Source organism: Capricornis sumatraensis, chromosome 19 (assembly GCF_032405125.1).
Source record: "Capricornis sumatraensis isolate serow.1 chromosome 19, serow.2, whole genome shotgun sequence".
Classification (NCBI taxonomy): Eukaryota; Metazoa; Chordata; class Mammalia; order Artiodactyla; family Bovidae; genus Capricornis; species Capricornis sumatraensis.
This window is the reverse complement of record NC_091087.1, coordinates 7,626,297-7,645,594: the sequence shown is the minus strand read 5'-3', so window position 1 is coordinate 7,645,594 and position 19,298 is coordinate 7,626,297. Positions and strand designations below refer to the sequence as shown.

Genomic DNA, 19,298 nt, shown 5'->3' with positions numbered 1-19,298 from the left:
GGTTGCCCTGCTCCCCTACTGGGGAAAGACCTTCTTTGCTGCCTCCAGACCAGAGTGACTTGGGGAAAGCTAGAAGTCGATAATTTCCTTTGCCTAGTGTCTGAATATTTAGTCAGATGTAGAAAAGGAGGAGTCTGTTCCTTTCTTAGATGAGGTCAATCCCCAGGTGTGAGATGTCTCCAGCCCTAATCTAGCCATAAATGGTCCACTGGTAAAGATCTTCTGAGGCCAAATGCTCCCTACCCCTGGAAAAGACAATATCCCTTAAAACCAGAAGCTCTTGAAGGTCTTAGACCATTAGTTAACAAATACCAAGATACTGGAATTCTAATCACCTGTGAGTCTCCCTGCAATACTCCAATCTTGCCTGTTAAAAAACCAGATGTATCTTATCGATTCGTCCAGGATCTAAGAGCTGTTAATGAAGCTGTGGTTCCCATCCACCCCATAGTCCCAAATCAGTATACCCTCCTATCCCAAGTCCCAGGAAATGCTAAGTACTTCTCAGTCTTGGATCCTAAAGATGCCTTCTTTTGCATTCCCCTCCATCCTGAATCCCCAAAACTCTTTGCGTTTGAGTGGCAGGACTTGGAAACAAGGGAGGCCACACAACTCTGCTGGACTCGACTACCACAAGGGTTTAGGGACAGCCCTCATATTTTTGGGACCTCCTTGGGGAGAGAACTAAGGGAATTAACTTTAACAAACAGCAATCTAATACAATATGTGGATGGCCTGCTCATATCTAGTCCAGATTTTACCAGCTCTCAAATGGACACTATTAAAACTCTAAATTTCCTGTATGAAAAGGGCTATTGAGTACTCCCCAAGAAAGCTCAGATTAGCTTAACCCAAGTAAAATACCTTGGATTTATAATTATGGAAGGAAAAAGAATGCTCGACCCCCAGAGGAAATCCCTCATCTTAAACACCCTGTACCCTCCAAACAAAAAAACAGCTTAGGGGATTTTTAGGAATGACTGGGTTTTGCAGGATCTGGATTCCTAATTATGGCAATCTGGCCCGACCCCTATATGAAAAGTTAAGAGGGAAAGAGGAAAAGCCACTCGACTGGGATGAGACCTGCAAGGTGGCCTTTAATGCCCTAGAAGAGTCTATCACTACAGCCCCAGCTTTAGGCCTCCCAAACCTAGAAAAGCTTTTCAAGCTTTATGTTTCTGAAAGGATAGGAACTGCTCTTGGGATGTTAGGACAAATGATGGGGCCTGTATTACAACCCGGCTTATCTCTCAAAATAACTAGATGAAGTGGCCAGAGGGTGGACCACTTGCCTCCGGGCAGTAGCGGCCATTGCTCTTATGTTAAGAAGGCATCTAAGCTGACCCTGGGTCAGCCCACCATAGTGTATACGCCTCACCAGGTGCAAGCAGTCTTGGAAACTAAAGGGGATAGCTGGATGACAGGGGGAAGGATCACCCAATACCAAGCCCTCCTCCTTGACACTCCAGAAATAAAGTTGAGGGTCTGTCAGACTTTAAACAGAGAAGGCAATGGCACCCCACTCCAGTACTCTTGCCTGGAAAATCCCATGGACGGAGGAGCCTAGCAGGCTGCAGTCCATGGAGTTGCTAAGAGTCGGACACGACTAAGCGCGTTCACTTTCACTTTTCACTTTCATGCACTGGAGAAGGCAATGGCAACCCACTCCAGTGTTTTTGCCTGGAGAATCCCAGGGACGAGGGAGCCTGGTGGCCTGCCGTCTATGGAGTCGCACAGAGTCGGACATGACTGAAGCGACTTAGCAGCAGCAGCAGACTTTAAATCCAGCCACCTTACTGCCAGATCCCCCTACTGCCCCTTTGGATCACCAATGCATGCAAATCATAGACGAGTTATACTCTTCTCACCTGGACCTATCAGAGACACCTTTATCTGACCCAGAGGAAAAATGGTACACAGATGGCAGTAGTTTTGTAGAAAAGGGAGAGAGGAAAGCAGGATATGCTGTAGTGAGCCTAAAGGAAACTAAGGAAAGTGGGTCTCTTCCCCCAGACACCTCAGCCCAGAAAGCTGAATTTTTTGCCCTGATGTGAGCTTTGGAATTAGGAGAAGGAAAGAGGATTAATGTGTATATGGACTGTAAGTATGCTTTCCTCATCCTGCACGACCATGCAGCAATTTGGAAAGAAAGAGGGATGCTCAGTGCTCGAAGCTCTCCAATTAAACACAAAGAGCTCATTCTCAGGCTCCTAGAGGCAGTCAAACTTCCTGAAAAATTAGCTGTCATCCACTGTAAAGGTCACCAAAAGGAACAAGAAGAGGAGGCCCAGGGAAATAGAAAAGCTGACCAGGAAGCTAAACGAGCTGCTAGGGAAGCTACCCCTGTCACTGCTAACTGCCCCCTTTTCCCCAGGGAAACCCTGACTCCAGATTATACCCCAGAGGAACATTCCTGATATGCTGAGCGGGGCTGGGAAATTGGGTCACATAGGTGGTTTCAGACTGATCAGGCCCAAGTAATACTCTCTGACTCTCAGGTTTGGAAAATTATTAACTCCTTACATAAAAGTACCCATTTTGGAAGAGATAATCTGGAAATCTTGCTCAAGCCTATCCTCTACCATCCCAGTTGGCTAAGGTTGTTAGGTCACACAGAATTGTGATACCTGTCTAAGAAATAATCAAAAAACCAGACCCTTGCCACCTCCTCTAACTAAATGTGTCCAACATCGGGGATCATACCCAGGAGAGGACTGGCAGGTGCATTTTACAGCCATGCCAAAGACCCAAGGGTTTTCTTATTTGCTAGTCTTTACTGACACATTCACAGGATGGATTGAAGTGTTCCCTACTAAGACACAGAGAGCCACAGAAGTCTGTAAAGCTCTGCTGAAGGAGCCAGTACCTAGGTTTGGGTTGCCTTGATCACTTCAGAGTGACAATGGGCCCTCATTTACAGCCACGATATCTCAGAACCTGGCCGCATGCTTAGGCATAAAATACCACCTCCACTCATCTTGGAGGCCTCAAGCTTCGGGAAAGGTAGAGAGAGCCAACCAGACTCTTAAAAGGGCTCTGGCCAAGCTATGTCAAGAAACACATAAGGGGATCCATATGCTACCCATAGCCCTCATGAGGGTACAGACAGCCCCCAAACGGCAACTATTATTAAGCCCTTATGAAATGATGTCCATTCTTAACTTCTGATTTGTTTTTTGATGAGGATACCAATACTCTCTTAAAACATATAATTGACCTGGGACGGTTTCAACAAGAACTCCAATGATACAGAGAACAGATCCTCCCTAGACCACAGGAAAACTTGAAAAATCCCCAGGTAGAGCCAGGGGACCAAGTATTAGTAAAGACCTGGCAAGAAAAAGGGAGTCCAAGCCAGCTGTCCGAGAAATGGACAGGACCATATCAGGTTGTCCTAGTAACTTCAACTGCTGTAAAAGTGAAGGGTCTATCTGCCTGGGTCTACAATTCTAGAATAAAACCCTATGGCCTACAGGAGGGGGAGACGGGGATTGAGACTCCAAAACCAGAGGACAACTATTCCTGTGAACCTGTTGAAGATCTCAAACTCTTGTTCAGGCGGAACCCCATCAACTCTCCCTCAGATAAGTAAAAATGCATCATATGATGTTCTACCTCTTTCTAATCATGCCTCCCTGTATGGCTATTAATCTCTCTCGAAACGAGGCATATATGCTTGCAAACCACACTGCTTCTTGACTCACCCTAACCAGCCCCTGCTGGATCAGCATTAATGGCAGGAGCTGGGGGTATGTCCAACCTATCCCAGGCTATCAATGGCCTACACTTCCAGCCGAGTTACATGCTGTTACCCAGCGTACCCCATCTGGTCATAGTATGGCCTTTTGGGAAAAAGGGGAAAAAAAGTCATGCCTTGGTATCAGCAACAACTGTCTATATTTACCCCCTCAATAACATCTGTAATCCCACCTGAGCCCTTATTTTGTCTCTTGACTAACATTCTGCAAGTGACTTTCCCTATCTGTCTAAAAAGCAACTCCCTGACAGGGGTGTCAGGGGGAAATCTAGGCAACTTATAATGTGCGGTGACTTTCACTGTTGAAATTAATGAGAAAAACTGGGACCTAGAAATTTCACTAGGGTATTACGATTTAGCCCAAAGTCTGGGAACTAGAGGTTCTGGCAGAACTGACACAGTATACCTATCCCCGAACATGAGGCTCTCCTCGGATGCTATTAACCAGTCTCGAAAATCCATGTTCTGTGCTGGACGACCAAAGAACCATACCTGTTCATCCTGGTTTCTAAATCAGGCAGGCAATTCTGACCCCTGTTATTCCCTTGTAGGGGTACCCAACCCTGAAAACCTAACCCTATGGTGGGAGCCTAAATGAAATACTCTCTACCTTGAGGACAAAACCCAGGATGTCTCACAACACTTGAATACCTTCCTAAATGCCCTCACTGTTGCCGGTTTTGCAGCAAGTGGAGTGACAGTCTCCTCCCAGCTACTAAAAGACTGCCCCTGTTCCATTATGCCATGTTCCAGTTGTAAGGCAGATGGAAATCCTGTTCCTCTTTGGCAAACCCGTTTTGCTGCCCAGCTTAAACCCAGTCATGGTGTCTATTTCATATGTGGGGATAAAGCTTATTTATCCCTACCACCTTTTTGGTCAGGAACTTGCTCTCTAGGGTATGTTACACCCCACATAGATCTGGCCTGGAGTAATACCTCCTTGCCTTTACCAGTATATACCAACCAGAGGATACGTCGTGCAGTAATACTTACCCTTTTTTTCCTAGACCTAGGACTGACCACTGGTTTGACAGGAGCTGCCATGGGGGGAACTTCTTTACATAAATTTCAGCAGCTTTCTACCGGACACTGCTGTATCCATAGAAAAAATGGCGAGGACCCTCCAACACCTACAATCCCAGTTAGACTCCCTAGCCACAATGGTCCTACAAAATCATCGGGCCCTAGATTTACTGACTGCTGGATAGGGGGGCACTTGTCTCTATCTAAAGGAAGAATGAGTTTGGGAAAGGTCCGTCCACTTCCCAGAATCCCTCTCGCTAGCATCCATCTTGGCTGAGCGATGCGTGTGCCACCAGGAAAGACTCTGAATTAGAATGATCGGCCAAAGACCACCCAGAAACTAATCCCATCACCATAAAACCTGAGACTGTGAGCCACACGGCAGAGCAGTTCTCCTGGGTTCCTTTACCCTACTGCTCTCCACCCGGGTGCCCTTTCCCAATAAAATCTCTTGCTTTGTCAGCACATGTGTCTCCTCGGACAATTCATTTCCAAGCGTTAGACAAGAGCCCAGTTTTGGGCCCTGGAAGGGGTCCCTCTTCCTGCAACAACATCACTACAGTGGCCCCGGAGACAACATAAGACCCAGGTGATCCATGACCACCTTGACAGCACAAGCTATGCCATGACAGAATCCAGAAACAGCTGCAGCTGCTGAACCCACCATGATGTCTCTGGCTTGAGGCTAGGAATGCAAGAGACCACAGTGTTGCTGCACCAGCAGGCCACAAAACGAAAAGACCCCTGTGCCAGAAAGCCTCTCCTGTCCTTAAGATAGCACCCACTTATGTGGGCAACTGACTCCTCTGTTTTTACTGGGTCCAGCCCACTGAATTCCAGGGAAAACTCCGAAACTTGTGAAAGGATACATGGGCTGGATATAGAAATAACATGTGGATGTCCCAAGGCACACCTTATGCCATGCACACAGGGAGAACATGGAGAGATGGACAGAAAACATCCCCTTTGCCTCATAATTGGCCACCAGGACAAGACAGGACACAATACCAACCTCTTGTGGATCTGGAGTTCCGCCACAAAGGAAACCGATTATGGGAGAGGAAAACTGTTGGATGGTCCATAAATCTGCCACTGTTGTCCTTCCTAATACTCCAAATGCACCTGAAGGAAACCAAAGAGTCCATGAAACCTGACTGAAAAACTTATCCATCCACCTGCTTACTCACCCATGGGTTCAACCACCATTCTGGGCGTATTTCCTGCTGTACAAGCTTTTCTCACTTCCTGCCATCCACCCGCATCAGAGAAATATGCTGGACCTTCTCATCAACATAGGATTCTGATTTCCTTGGAAAGGAACTAAGGCACCTTCCAGATTCAGCCTCCCAACACCAGTGCACACTCACACACAAAACGAAAGAAATAATACAAGAAGGGTCCATCAGCTTCCCCAAACTCCTGGACACTATGCTCATTTACTTCTTCAAGTATCAGGAGAAAACTACGTAGCATGAGGCCACAACTCCTCTTCTGAATCTGAACAAAAACAATTTGTTTTCTGAATGAACTCAATGTCAGCCAAGAGGCCCACCCACAAATGGCTTTCACTTTCTCTGCCATGGCACTTTCACCCACAGCAAAAGACAACAGCTCTGGCTAGTCTTGTGCAACCAGAGACAACACATGGTCTCTAGCCATCCCCTGAGGATGGGAGATGCAGGCCCTTTTCCCCATGTCTCACCTACACACCACAAGGTTGTCACTCTCAGCTTCCCTGCTGTTGCTGCTGATGCCCCAGAGAGCAAAGGCAATGTGACCCTGGCCATTCCATCCCTCTGGGAACCACATGCTGGATCTTAGTTCCAAAGAGAACATGATAAGGACTGATAACTCACTTTGTCAGATTTTCAAGGCTGTCTTTGGGAATCATCATACATCTAAGTGCATGTGCTCAGATGCTGAATGAGCAAAGTCAGGACCTCCACACCTGGAAGGCCAGCAATCTCAATCACATCAGCAGTTGGAACTGCACAGATCCCAGCCAAGAGGCAGGAACTACAGCTAAGCCTGTAGGCTGTGGGACCTTGCGTGCCCCAGGGAAAGTACAAAGGTGAAAAAGCAGACACCACATCCAGAGCCTTATGGCCAAACCACCAGGTTTACGCGAAGATGGCCACTTACAGCCATTGGTGTTCCTCCTGTACCACCACGGGCCGCGTGTCCAGTGGCCTGTGACAGCTCGTAGGCCTCAGCTTTCCACGCTGGGAGTCATGGAATATGTGATGGGTCCCTGATGCCAATGGTCTTCCATCCTGGGCCACTCAATCTGGCTTGAGGCAAGGAAATACATGCAAGCATGAGGAAGAGAGACAGGCATACAGGGGAAAGAGGCAAGGCCCCCAGGAGCATTGCCCTCATACTTGTATCTACCATTCAATTGCTGCACCTCAATCTGGTATGTCAGAAGCCAAACATGAATGTGTTGGCATGTGGATTGCTTCAGATTCAAGGGGCCATCAGGACAAAGAGCAACAATCTGCCAACTCCCTGGCCTTGGGCCCTGCAATTTCTCTCCCCATGCCATCCCCACCAATACAACTTAAGGATGTCCTCCGTGAATCCCCAAGATGCCCTCAGGGGAATGGGACCCCTTGGTCTAATAGCCACCTCTGTTCCAGAGAACTACACCCATGCTAGGCACCTGATCTCCTCACAAAGAGCATGCCAGTGTGGGAAAGGAAAAAAGTTTCTGAGGGTTTCCAAGAAAATAAGGCTTTTCTCCAACAGGGAGCCTATTGATGAAAAATGGCAGTTTAAGTCCCATGACAAAGGGGCTCCACTGGATACCTGCGCTCAGCCCAGCTGACACATGAGCATACTTGCTTCCTGGCTCAAAGCAATACCACAAGCTCTTCCTTGGACAACATGAAAAGTTATAGGCCACTGAACCATTTCAGAAAACAAAGATGCCAGGGCTCCACTAACAGCAACTAGGTCACTTTCCGTGCTGCCTTGCTCTTTGTAAGCCAGTAACATCACTGCTGTGAATCCAGACACAAGACAGGTTGTCCATGACCATCCTGACACCATCAGCCATAATATGACAGAACTCAGCAAACAGGCACGACAACTGGGTGCACATGACATCACAGGCCAGAGATCAAGCAAGCAGGAAAGTAATGCATTGCTGTACCAGCAGGTAACAAAACAAAATAAGCCCCATGCCAGACACCCTCTCCTCCCCTTAATACTGCAGCTGCTCATGGGGACAGCCAACTCCTGTGTTTTCACAGGGTTCTGCCCATGGATTGCCAGGAAGAGCTCCTTAATTCAGAAAAAAATAGGAGAGATGAGTATAGAAACAATGCTGGGAGGTCAGGAGGCACATCTTTATGCCATGCACATGGTGAGAACACGGTGAGGTGGACAGAAAATATCCCCTGTGCCTCATATTGGCCCCAGAAAAACCAAGACACAATGTCATGATGGCAAGAACTGAAGGCTCCAGACATCTGCTGCAAAGCAAAGTGACCATGGGAGAAACCAAGTGTTCAATGGTCCATGAACATACGAATCTGCCACTGCAATCCTTCCCCACACTCACTCCAACTGTATATGAAGGCAATCCAGACTTTAAGGAACCTGACTGACTCGTCGATCCATCCATGCATCCAACCACCCATGGGTTCCACCACCATTCGAGGTCCATTTCAAGATCTCCGAAAATTGCTCTCCCCTGGCATCCACCCACCTCATGGCAATGTGCTAATCCTCCTTTGACACAGGATTTTTATCCACAGAAACACCCTAATGGAATTTCCAGGCTCAGCCTCCCAACACCAGCGCCCATGCACATTGACCAAAGAAACAATCAGACGAGGGGCCCTCAGCTTGGCCCACCTCTTGGACACTCTGCCCATTGATCTTCTCTCAGTATTAGGAGAAAACTATGTAGCAATCCATCCCCCAGAAGAACATGACACAGAAGGCTGGCTGAGGCCATGACTTCTGTTCTGACCCTGAGTGAAAACTCTGTGCTATCCACCAGGGACCAGGCAGTGGGCACACGGAGGCCTGACAAACTCAGTGGCAGCCCAGATGCTCTCAAATGGCTTCTGCTTCCTCTGCTACCCTCACTCTCATCCACACCAGGAGACAAAAGACCTGGATAGCTCATGCAAAGAGAGAGAATTCATGGTCCCCAGTCATAACCCAAGCATGGGAGATGCAGCCCCTTTCCCCTATGGCTCACCTTCACATCACAAGGCCCTCACCCTCAGCATGCACACTGTGGCTGCTCACATCCCAGGGAGCAAATGAATGTGACCCTGGCCCTTTGATCCCTGTGGGAGCCACGTGCTGGACCTCAGTTCCGATGAGGAGACGGTAGGGGTGGCTCACTCATTTTGTTCAGATTTCCAAGGAATGCATTTGTGGGAGTCATCATCGATCCAAGCACGTGTGCTCTAGGTGCTGCGTGAGCAAAGTCGCCACCTCCATCCCAGGAAGACCAGGGAGCTCAGTCTTGTCAGCATTCAAGAGTGCACAGATTGCAGCCATGGGGCAGGAACTGCAGCCAAGCCTTGGGCTCTGGGACTTTGCATGCCCCAGGGAAACCCCAGAAGGTGAGGGCACAGATCCCATGCCTAATCCTTGGGGCCAAACTGCTAGGTTTCCTTGAAGAAGGGCTGCTTACCGCCATGGGTGATCCACCTGTACATCGAAGGACCAATTGCCCAGAAGCCTCTGGGGGCTCACACGCCTCGTCTTGCCAGAACAGTTGTCATGGAATATGCGACGAGTTCTCTGTTGCAAACAGTCTTCCATCCTGGCATACTCAAGGCAACTGGTTTGGGGTGAGAAAACACACACATGTGTGAGGAAGAGCAATAGCCATACTGGGGAAAAAGGCAAGGCCTCCAGAAGTGCTGCCCTCATTCTTGCATCTACCATTCAATTGGTACACCTCGGTCTGGTGTGTCAGCCATCAAATATGATGCGTTAGTGTACGGATACCTTCAGAGTCAAGGGGCCTGCAGGACAAAGACTGCCAATTTGCCAACTCCCTGGTCTTGGGCCCTATAATTCTGCTCCTCATGCCGTCCTGGCCATCACAGCTTAAGGATATCCTCTGTGAACCCCTGAGACACCCTCAGGGAACTGGGGACTCTTGGCCTAACAGCCACTGCCCTTCCAGGGAAACACACCTGCTCTTGGCACATACTCTGCTCACAATGGACTGCCTAACACAGGGAAGGATAAAAGGTACTTGAGGACTTCCATGACAATAAGACCCTTCCCTGACAGGGAACACATCCACGAAAAATGTCTCTTTCAGCCCTGCAACAAAGGGGCCCTGATGGACATCTACGCTTAGCCCAGTTGACACACAAGCATGCTTTGCTTCCTGGCCAAAAATTTGCTAGAAGGCCTTTCTTAGGCAACATGAAAAGATGCAGGCCATCGGAGATTTCCTGAAATGCAAAGATGCTGGGGCTCCACCCTTTACAGCAACTAGGTAACTTGCCATGCTACCTTGCTCTCTGTTAAGGCAGTAACATAACTGCTGTGAACCACACACAGCACAAGACCCAGGTTGTCCACGACCATTCTGACACCACCAGCAAGGTCATGACACAAACCAATAAAGAGGCGAGATGATTGAACCCACATGACACCTCTGGCCAGAGGCCAGGCATGCAGGAGAGCACAGCTTCACTGAACCAGCAGACTGCACAACAAAATGAGCCTCACACCAGATAGATTCCCCTGCCCTTCAAACCGCAGACGCTCACAGGAGCATCTGACTCCTGTTTCCATGGGGTCCTACCCCGAGTTCGGGGAAGAGCTACTAAACTTGTGCAAGGATAGGTGGGTTGGGTATAGAAATGACACTGGGATGTCCTGTGGCACAGCATCACTTCATGCACACGGGGAGAATGTGGCAGGATGAAGAGAAAATACCCCCTCTACCTCACACTTGGCCTCCCTGATAGCTCAGTTGGTAAAGAATCTCACTGCAATTTAGGAGACCGTCATTTGATTCCTGCGTTGGGAAGATCCACTGGAGAAGGGATAAGCTACCCACTACACTATTCCTGGGCTTCCCAGGTGGCTCAGATGGTAAAGAATCTGCTGGCAATATGGGAGACCTGGGTTTGATCCCTGTGTTGGAAGATATCCTGGAGAAGAGAAAGGCTACCCACTCCAGTGTTCTGGCCTGGAGAATTCCATGGAATGGATAGTTCATACTTGGCCCCCAGGTCAGGACAAGATACAATGCCATGTTGGGAACCACTACTGGCTCCGGAAGCCTGTCACAAAGGAAACCATTGATGGGAGAGGTCAACTGTTGGATGGTCCTTGAACCTATGAATCTGCCGCTGTGATCCTTCCCCACACTCACTCCAATGGTATATGAAGGCAACCCAGACTTCAGGAAATCTGACTGAATAGCTGGTCCATCCACCCACCCATCCATTAACAGGTTCCACCATCATTGAAGGTGTATTTCAAGATCTCCGAAAATTGTTCTCCCCTGGCATCCACCCACCTCAGGGCGATGTGCTAATCCTCCTTTGACACAGGATTTTTATCCACAGAAACACCCTAATGGAATTTCCAGGCTCAGCCTCCCAACACCAGCGCCCATGCACACTGACCAAAGAAACAATCAGACGAGGGGCCCTCAGCTTGGCCCACCTCGGACACTCTGCCCATTGATCTTCTCTCAGTATTAGGAGAAAACTATGTAGCAATCCATCCCCCAGAAGAACATGACACAGAAGGCTGGCTGAGGCCATGACTTCTGTTCTGACCCTGAGTGAAAACTCTGTGCTATCCACCAGGGACCAGGCAGTGGGCACACGGAGGCCTGACAAACTCAGTGGCAGCCCAGATGCTCTCAAATGGCTTCTGCTTCCTCTGCTACCCTCACTCTCATCCACACCAGGAGACAAAAGACCTGGATAGCTCATGCAAAGAGAGAGAATTCATGGTCCCCAGTCATAACCCAAGCATGGGAGATGCAGCCCCTTTCCCCTATGGCTCACCTTCACATCACAAGGCCCTCACCCTCAGCTTGCACACTGTGGCTGCTCACATCCCAGGGAGCAAATGAATGTGACCCTGGCCCTTTGATCCCTGTGGGAGCCACGTGCTGGACCTCAGTTCCGATGAGGAGACGGTAGGGGTGGCTCACTCATTTTGTTCAGATTTCCAAGGAATGCATTTGTGGGAGTCATCATCGATCCAAGCACGTGTGCTCTAGGTGCTGCATGAACAAAGTCGCCACCTCCATCCCAGGAAGGTCAGTGAGCTTGATCAGGTCAGCATTCAGGACTGTGCAGATTGCAGCCTTGGGGCAGCAGGCCCTTGGACCTTGCATGCCCCAGGAAAAGCCCAGAAAGTGAAGGTGTGAATCCCATGCCCAGATCCCTGGGGCCAAACCACTAGGTTTCCTCGAAGAAAGGCTGCTTACCGCCATGGTTGTTCCATCTGTACACTCAAGGGCCACTTGTCCAGTTGCCTCTGGGGATTCTTGAGATTCATCTTGAGAGGCTGGCTATCATGGAATATGCGATGGGTAACCTGTTGCCAACAGTTTTGCATCTTGGGCCACTCAACCTGGCCTGGGGTGAGAAAACACATGCCTGTGTGAGTAAGAGCACCAAGTGTACGGGGGAAAGAGGCAAGGCCTCTGGGAGCATTGCCAATCATTCTGGCATCTACCACTCAATTGCTGCAAGAAGGTGTGCTGTGTAGGCAGCCAAACAGGGATGTGTTGGTGCACAGATACATTCAGAGTCAAGGGACCTACAGGACAAAGAATGCCAATCTGCCAACTGCCCGGTCTCAGGCCTGCAATTCCACTCCATGTACTGTCCTGGCCAACACAATCTAAGGATGTCCCCCAAGAACCCTGAGAACCCCTCAGGTGAATGGGGCCCCCTTCGCCACTGACATTCCAGGGAAACACACCCACTCTTGGCACCTACTCTGCTCACAATAGACTCACCAGCACGGGAAAAGATAAAAGGTACCTGAGGGCCTCCATGACATTAAGCCCCTTCTTTGATATGGAGCATATCCATGAAAAATGGCTCTTTTGGCCCCATGACAAAAGGGCCCCAGTGGACTCAGCCCGGTTGACACGAGTGTGCTTGCTTCCTGGTCACAGCCATACTAGAAGCCCTTCCTTGAACAACACAAAGAGCTACAGGCCATTGGAGCCATTCCAAAGCACAAAGATGCTGGGGCTCCACCCTTTAGAGCAACTGGGTCACTTGTCATGCAACCTTGTTCTTTTTGAGCCAGTAACATCACTGCCATGAGCCCAGACACAATATGAAACTTAGGTCATCCACAACCATCCTGAAACCCCAGTCATGACACCACAGAACCCAGCAAAGAGGCACAATGATTGAACCCACATGACGCCTCTGGCCACAAGTTCACAGGAGAGCATAGCCTTGCTGCTAAGCACCACACCAGAGAGCTTCTCCTGCCCTTAAAACTGTAGCCACTCATCTGACTCCCCTATTTCCACAGGGTCCCTGCCCCTTAATTTCTGGGAAGAGCTTCTAAACTTGGGCAGGGATAGGTGGGCTGGGTATAGAAATGACACTCGGATGTCCTGAGGCACAAATTCACTCCATGCACATGGGGAGAACATGGCAAGATGGACAGAAAACATCCCCTCTGCTTCATATAACCCCCAGGCCAGGACAAGATAAGACACCACCTGGGGAACCACTCATGGCTCTGGAGGTCTGCAGCAAAGGAAACCAATCACAGCAGAGGCCAACTGTTCAATGGTCCATGAACCTGTGAATCTGCCACCACAGTCCTTCCCCACATTCACTCCAACTGAACCTGAAGGCAACCCAGAATTCAGGGATCCTGACGACTTGCTGATCCATTCACTTGCCCATCCATCCATGGGTTCCACCACCACTTGAGGTACATTTCATGATCCCCAAGCTTTGCTCTCCCCTGGCAACTGCCCACCTCAGGGCAATGTGCAGGTCCCTCCTGTTGACTCAGGACTTTCATCCTTGGAAATGCCCTAATGCATCTGCAAGGCTCACCCTCCCAACACTAGTGCCCACTCACATACCAACCAAAGAAACAATCAGATGAGGGGCCATCAGCTTGGCCCACCTCCTGGACACTCTGCCCAATGATCTCCTCTGATCACCAGGAGAAAACTATGCAGCATCCCGTTCCCCAGAAGAACATGACATAGAAACTTGTCTGAAGCCATGACTCCTTTCCTGACCATGAGTGAAAACACTTTCAGGCAAAGGCGGTGTGGCTGACAAACTCAATGGCAGTCCAGATGCTCTCAAATGGCTTCCATGTCTCTGCTACCAATAGAATCACACATACCAGGAGACAAAAGCCTTGGCTAGGCTAATGCAACCAGAGATGACTCATGGTCCCTAGCCATATCCCGAGGTTGGGAGGTCAGGGCATCTTCCTCATGGCTCATCTCCATACCACAAGGCCATCACCCTCAGCTTGCACACTGTGGCTGCTTACACCCCAAGGAGCAAATGAAATGTGACCCTGGCCCTTTGATCCCACTGGAAATCACGTGCTAGACCTCAGTTCCGATGAGGAGACGGTAGGGATGGCTCACTCATTTTGTTCAGATTTCCAAGGAATGCATTTGGGGGAGTCATCATCGATCCAAGCACGTGTGCCCAGGAGCTGCATGAGCAAAGTCACCACCTCCATCCCAGGAAGGCCAGCGAGCTCAATCAGGTCAGCATTCAAGACTGCACAGATTGCAGCCATGGGGCAGGAACTGCAGCCAAGCCTTGGGCCCTGTGACTTTGCATACCCTAGGGAAACCCCTGAAGATCCCATGCCCAGATCACGGGGGCCAAACCACTAGGTTTCCTCAAATAAGGACCACTTACCTCCATGGGTATTCCATCTGTAAACCCAAGGGCTGCATGCACAATGGCTCCCAGGGGCTCATGCTCCTTGTCTCACCAGGCTGGGATTCACAGAATGTGTGACGGGTTCCCTGTTGACAATAGTCTTCCATCCTGGGCAACTCAATCTGCCTTGAGGTGAGAAAACACATGCATGCATGAGGAAGAGCATCAGGTGTACAGGGGAAAGAGGCAAGGCCTCCAAGAGGGTTACCCTCATTCTTGAATCTACTATTCAACTGCTGCACCTCGGCCTGGTGTGTCAACAGCCAAATGTGAGTGCATTTGCACATGGATACCTCCGGAGTCAAGGGGCCATCACGACAAATAGCACCAATCTGCCAAGTCCCTGGTCTCAGGCCCTGCAATTTCTCTTCTTTTGCTGTTCCCACTGAAAGCTTAAGGATGTCCCCCAAGAACTCTGGAGACACCATGAGGTGAACTGAGCCTCCTTGGCCTAACAGCCACTGCCCTTCCAGGGAAACATATCCACTCTTGGCACCTATTCTGCTCACAATGGACTTGCCAGCACAGGGAAGGATAAAAGTTACCTGAGGGCTTCCATGATAATAAGTTCCTTTTCCAACAGGTTGTATATCCATGAATAAAGGCTCTTTTAGCCCTGCAACAAAGGGGTCCCAATGGACACCTGCACTCAGCCTGGCTGACACATGAGGGTATAGGCTTCCTAGCCAAGAGCCATGCTAGAAGACCTTCCTTGAACAGCACAAAGAGCTACAGGCCATTGCAGACATTCTGAAGGGCAGAGATGCTGGGGCTCCACCCTTTAAAGCAACCGGGTCACTTGTATGCTGACTTTCTCTTTGTAAGGCAGTAACATCACTGCCATGAACTCGAACACAACATGAGAATCAGGTTGTCCATGACCACACAGACATCATCAGCCATACCATCACAGAATCCGGCAAAGAGGCATGATGAATGAATCCACATGACGCCTCTGGCCAGAGGCCAGGAACACAGGACAGCACAGCCTCCCTGCACCAGTGGGCCAAATGACAAAATGAGCCCCACGCCAGACAGCCTCTCCTGCCCCTACGACTGCCCACTCACATGGGCCGCCAACTCCCCTTTTTCCACAGGATCCTGCTCCCTGATTTCTGGGAAGAGCCCCTAAACTCAGGCAAGGATAGGTGGGCTGGATTTAAAAATGACAATGGGATATCCTGAAGTACAACTTCATGCCAAACACAAGGGGAGAACGAGGCAGGATGGATAGAAAATATCCCATCTTCCTCATACTTGACACCCTGGACAGGACAAGATATGACACCAGACTGGAAACCACTCCCAGCTTCAGAGGTCTGCCACAAAGGACCTATCACAGTAGAGGCCAACTGTTGGCAGGTCCATGAACCTGTGAACCTGCCACCATGGTGCTTCCCCACACTCACTCCAACCTTAACTGAAGGTAACACAGACTTCAGGGAACCTAACTGAGTCACAGATCCATCCACTTGCCCATCCACCCATGGGTTCCACCACCATTTGAGGTGCATTTCACACTTCCCAAGCTTTGCTCTGCCCCAGCATCTGCACCCCCTCTCAGGGCAATGTGCAGGTCCCTCTCGTTGACACAGGATTTCCATCCTCGGAAATGCTCTACGGCATCTGCCTGGCTCAGTCTCCCAACACCAGTGCTCACTCAGACAACAACCAAAGAAACAGAAGGGCCATTGGCTTGGCCCACCTGCTGGATGCTCTGACCATTGATCTCCTCTGAATCTCAGGAGAAAATCTGCAGCATGCCTTCCTGGAGAAAAAAATGACATCAAAGCCAGTTGAGGCCAAAACTGCTGTATGAATCATGAGTGAAAAAAACCTGGCTTTTCTCCAGAGCACCAGGCAATGGGCAGCAGGGGGTCAGTGAAACTCAATGGCAAATCAGATGCTCAGATGCTTCAAACGGCTTCAATTACCTCTGATAACCGCACACACACCATAACAGAGGACAACATCCCAGGCTAGATTATTGAAGCCAGAGACAAACTTAACTCATTTGTAAGGGCCACCCAAAGAAAGAAGACAACCAAATGGAGGTGACCCAGGTACTGTATGCATGTGTGTGACCAAGTCTAAGCTGGCCCTAATTGATAACTAGCCCAACCCTAGCTTCATGGGAGGCAACGTGCTAGAGCTCAGTATCGATGAGGAGATGGTAGTAAGTTCTCACTCATTTTGTTCAGATTTTCCAAGGAATAAATATGAAAGTTGTCATCACTGATCCGAGCATGTGCTGCTTCACTGCATACCTCAGCAGGGCAGGCAGGGCTGCTCCAAGAAGGAGCCAATGACCTGGGAGTCCTCCAGGAACTGGGAGAATTCAGAGCCCCCAGGCTTCTTGGCAAGAGGAAAAGTCCATTCACACTTACAGGTACTCAGGCAATCCCAGGAAGCCCTAAATTCACGACACATCTTGGGGCAGAGGAAGGCGTACCATCCTTAGTGATCCAAAAAGGAGAAACTCTAAGGTGTTTCCTGCCACACTTACCACAGGACTCTCTTGCACCTCCATTCACTGAATCACAGGCAGAGATTCTTCTACGCTACAGTCATACCTGGCAACTTCTCCTGACAAGTCAAAGGAAAGCACAAGCATGTTTCAAATGTGCGCCTGGGTTCTCGATGAATAATATCGGTGTCCATGGTTCCCTGGGGGAAAGCCTGCATCTGCTTCTGAACTGCCTTGATCCCTCATGTATGACTGGATACCAATCTATAGCACAAAGGTAGGAAATTATCTTAAAGTTCCTATCAGTGTCTGTCTGACTGAGTATGTGTGCGAGGCAGGGGATTTGATATGGGTCTGAGTGTGTGTGTTCCAGTGTACCAAGAAGAATGTGCCTCAAGACTCTGGCGTGCCTCTGAAACTCCTTCTGGGTGTCTCCAGAACTCAGAGTCCCACTACAAAGGCCTTGGTATCTTAACACACATGCCTTCACCACAGAATCCTGATTTCCTGCTGTCCAACAAAATGGCAGATGACGCCTGCCACTGTCCACAAGCCCCATGCAAAATTTCATGCTGAGGGGCTGTTGAAATAGGGCATGGGCTCGTGATCTCTGTGACCCATGCCCTCTCACTATGAACATGAACCTGACTGCCCAAGGTCGCCTGGCAGAGCAACTGTGTATGCCATGTACCATGAGACATGTCAGCTAAAACTACAGCTCAGGTGTCCATGGTGACAAGACCTACCTCCTCCTGGATCAAGGAAACTTTCCCCAATAAGGTCAAAGTGTTGGGAATATGACTCTGGGGCAGACATGGCCCACTATTCCTTAAAAGGGCAAAATAATTCAGGGCATGAGTCTCTTCCTGCCCAGTGAGTCTAATCACTCTCCAGGGCTCCACCAGAAAGGGCAAGATGGGACCTGGTCTTCCTCAGGTACCAGGATCCAGGGGTCACTCCCACAGAAACTGGGCCCCTTTGCCGGCCAGATAACGCTCAGATCCACAGCCTGCAGGACCCTGGGAACCAACCACACCCAGGAAAAACTCATAAAATAAAGAGATTCTACAAATTGAACTCCTCCATCTACCCCTAGTGTGACTCACCCACATCAGAAGCCACCAGGTCTTCTGCTCACAAAGCGACATTTAGTACTCAGAAGACCAACAGGAAGAAGGTGGTCTTTGATTATGGTGACACCACACCATTCTGCCTGGCATCCCTTCTCTGCTACACAAAACCATCAAGTGTTCACAGAACACCAAGCCTGCTTCCAGGAAGACTTGAGAAGAACTTCCAGGGAAAGACCTTTGTTATGTGAAGTTTCCCACAACAGTGCCAGGGGTCACTTGCTAAATCATGGAGGAAGCCTTGGTATGCCAACCAAAGATGACTCTCTAAAAACCACAGGACTCCAAGGTTGATACTTCTCAGTCAGGGTGGTGAACAATTAGGTGCCATCTGGGCGGTCCAGCTGGTCCCATCTTTAGGAACTCATACACCTTGCAAATTCCAGGCCAAAAGGAAAAACAGATATGTGCAAAGATCTCGTTTCTGCCCACACTAGCTGGCTGTGAGGTCTCAGTAAGTGGAATTCTTCAAGGCACCAAAGATATGCTTTTCAAGTCCTTCTGGCAGTGGGCCACCAAGGCCACAAAGGTCACCCATCACCAAGCCTGCCAGGCACCAAAATGCACTCTTCTCTGTACCCAGTCAAGGGCAGCTCCAAAAGGACCACACTGTATCACTGAAAACAGAACAACAGTGCCTGCAGCCTCAGCAGACATATCATCCCAGTAAATTCCACTGCACTCTTCCTCACCTGCACAACCATTCTGCTCTAGGCCTCTGGCTAACCTGCAGGAGGGATGCAAGGCTGGGACCACCACACAGTCCACAGCGGCCTTCAAGACACAAGCATGTAACAGTAGATGCAACACAGGAACTGCCAAGGGCAGAAATGAGGCCTATTGCCTTTCACCCCTGCCACCATTTGACTAGGTCCCTGCAAACGCTACAGCCCACAGGGCACTCAATAAATCTCACCAACCCAAAGGGCCTCAACAGCTAGGACCTCAGATCTGACCTGAGGCTCCAATAAGAAACTACAAAATCTTCCTCACTTTGGCTTCCACATCAA

The 19,298-nt window shown here is 49.5% G+C and overlaps 1 long non-coding RNA gene, 4 other non-coding genes and 1 pseudogene across 5 annotated transcripts in view; all 6 read right to left on the bottom strand.

Moving 5' to 3' along the window:
* Positions 1-7,057, bottom strand: part of LOC138095464 (uncharacterized) — a 48,879-nt gene extending 41,822 nt beyond the window's left edge. The window contains exons 1-2 of the long non-coding RNA XR_011146309.1: positions 6,923-7,057; positions 5,793-5,902 (exon numbers count right to left, since the gene is read on the bottom strand). This is a non-coding gene — a long non-coding RNA (uncharacterized lncRNA). The remainder of the gene's footprint in view (positions 1-5,792; positions 5,903-6,922) is intronic.
* On the bottom strand, positions 6,593-6,680 carry LOC138095573 (small nucleolar RNA SNORD116; annotated as a pseudogene).
* Positions 7,058-9,102: 2,045 nt separating the features above from the next.
* On the bottom strand, positions 9,103-9,194 carry LOC138095563 (small nucleolar RNA SNORD116). Its single transcript, XR_011146322.1, has one exon. It is a non-coding gene; the product is annotated as a small nucleolar RNA SNORD116 (small nucleolar RNA).
* A 2,708-nt stretch (positions 9,195-11,902) lies between these two features.
* On the bottom strand, positions 11,903-11,994 carry LOC138095562 (small nucleolar RNA SNORD116). The gene has a single exon (XR_011146321.1). It is a non-coding gene; the product is annotated as a small nucleolar RNA SNORD116 (small nucleolar RNA).
* A 2,350-nt stretch (positions 11,995-14,344) lies between these two features.
* On the bottom strand, positions 14,345-14,436 carry LOC138095566 (small nucleolar RNA SNORD116). Its single transcript, XR_011146325.1, has one exon. It is a non-coding gene; the product is annotated as a small nucleolar RNA SNORD116 (small nucleolar RNA).
* Positions 14,437-16,839: 2,403 nt separating this feature from the next.
* On the bottom strand, positions 16,840-16,933 carry LOC138095568 (small nucleolar RNA SNORD116). Its single transcript, XR_011146327.1, has one exon. It is a non-coding gene; the product is annotated as a small nucleolar RNA SNORD116 (small nucleolar RNA).
* Positions 16,934-19,298: the final 2,365 nt, after the last annotated feature.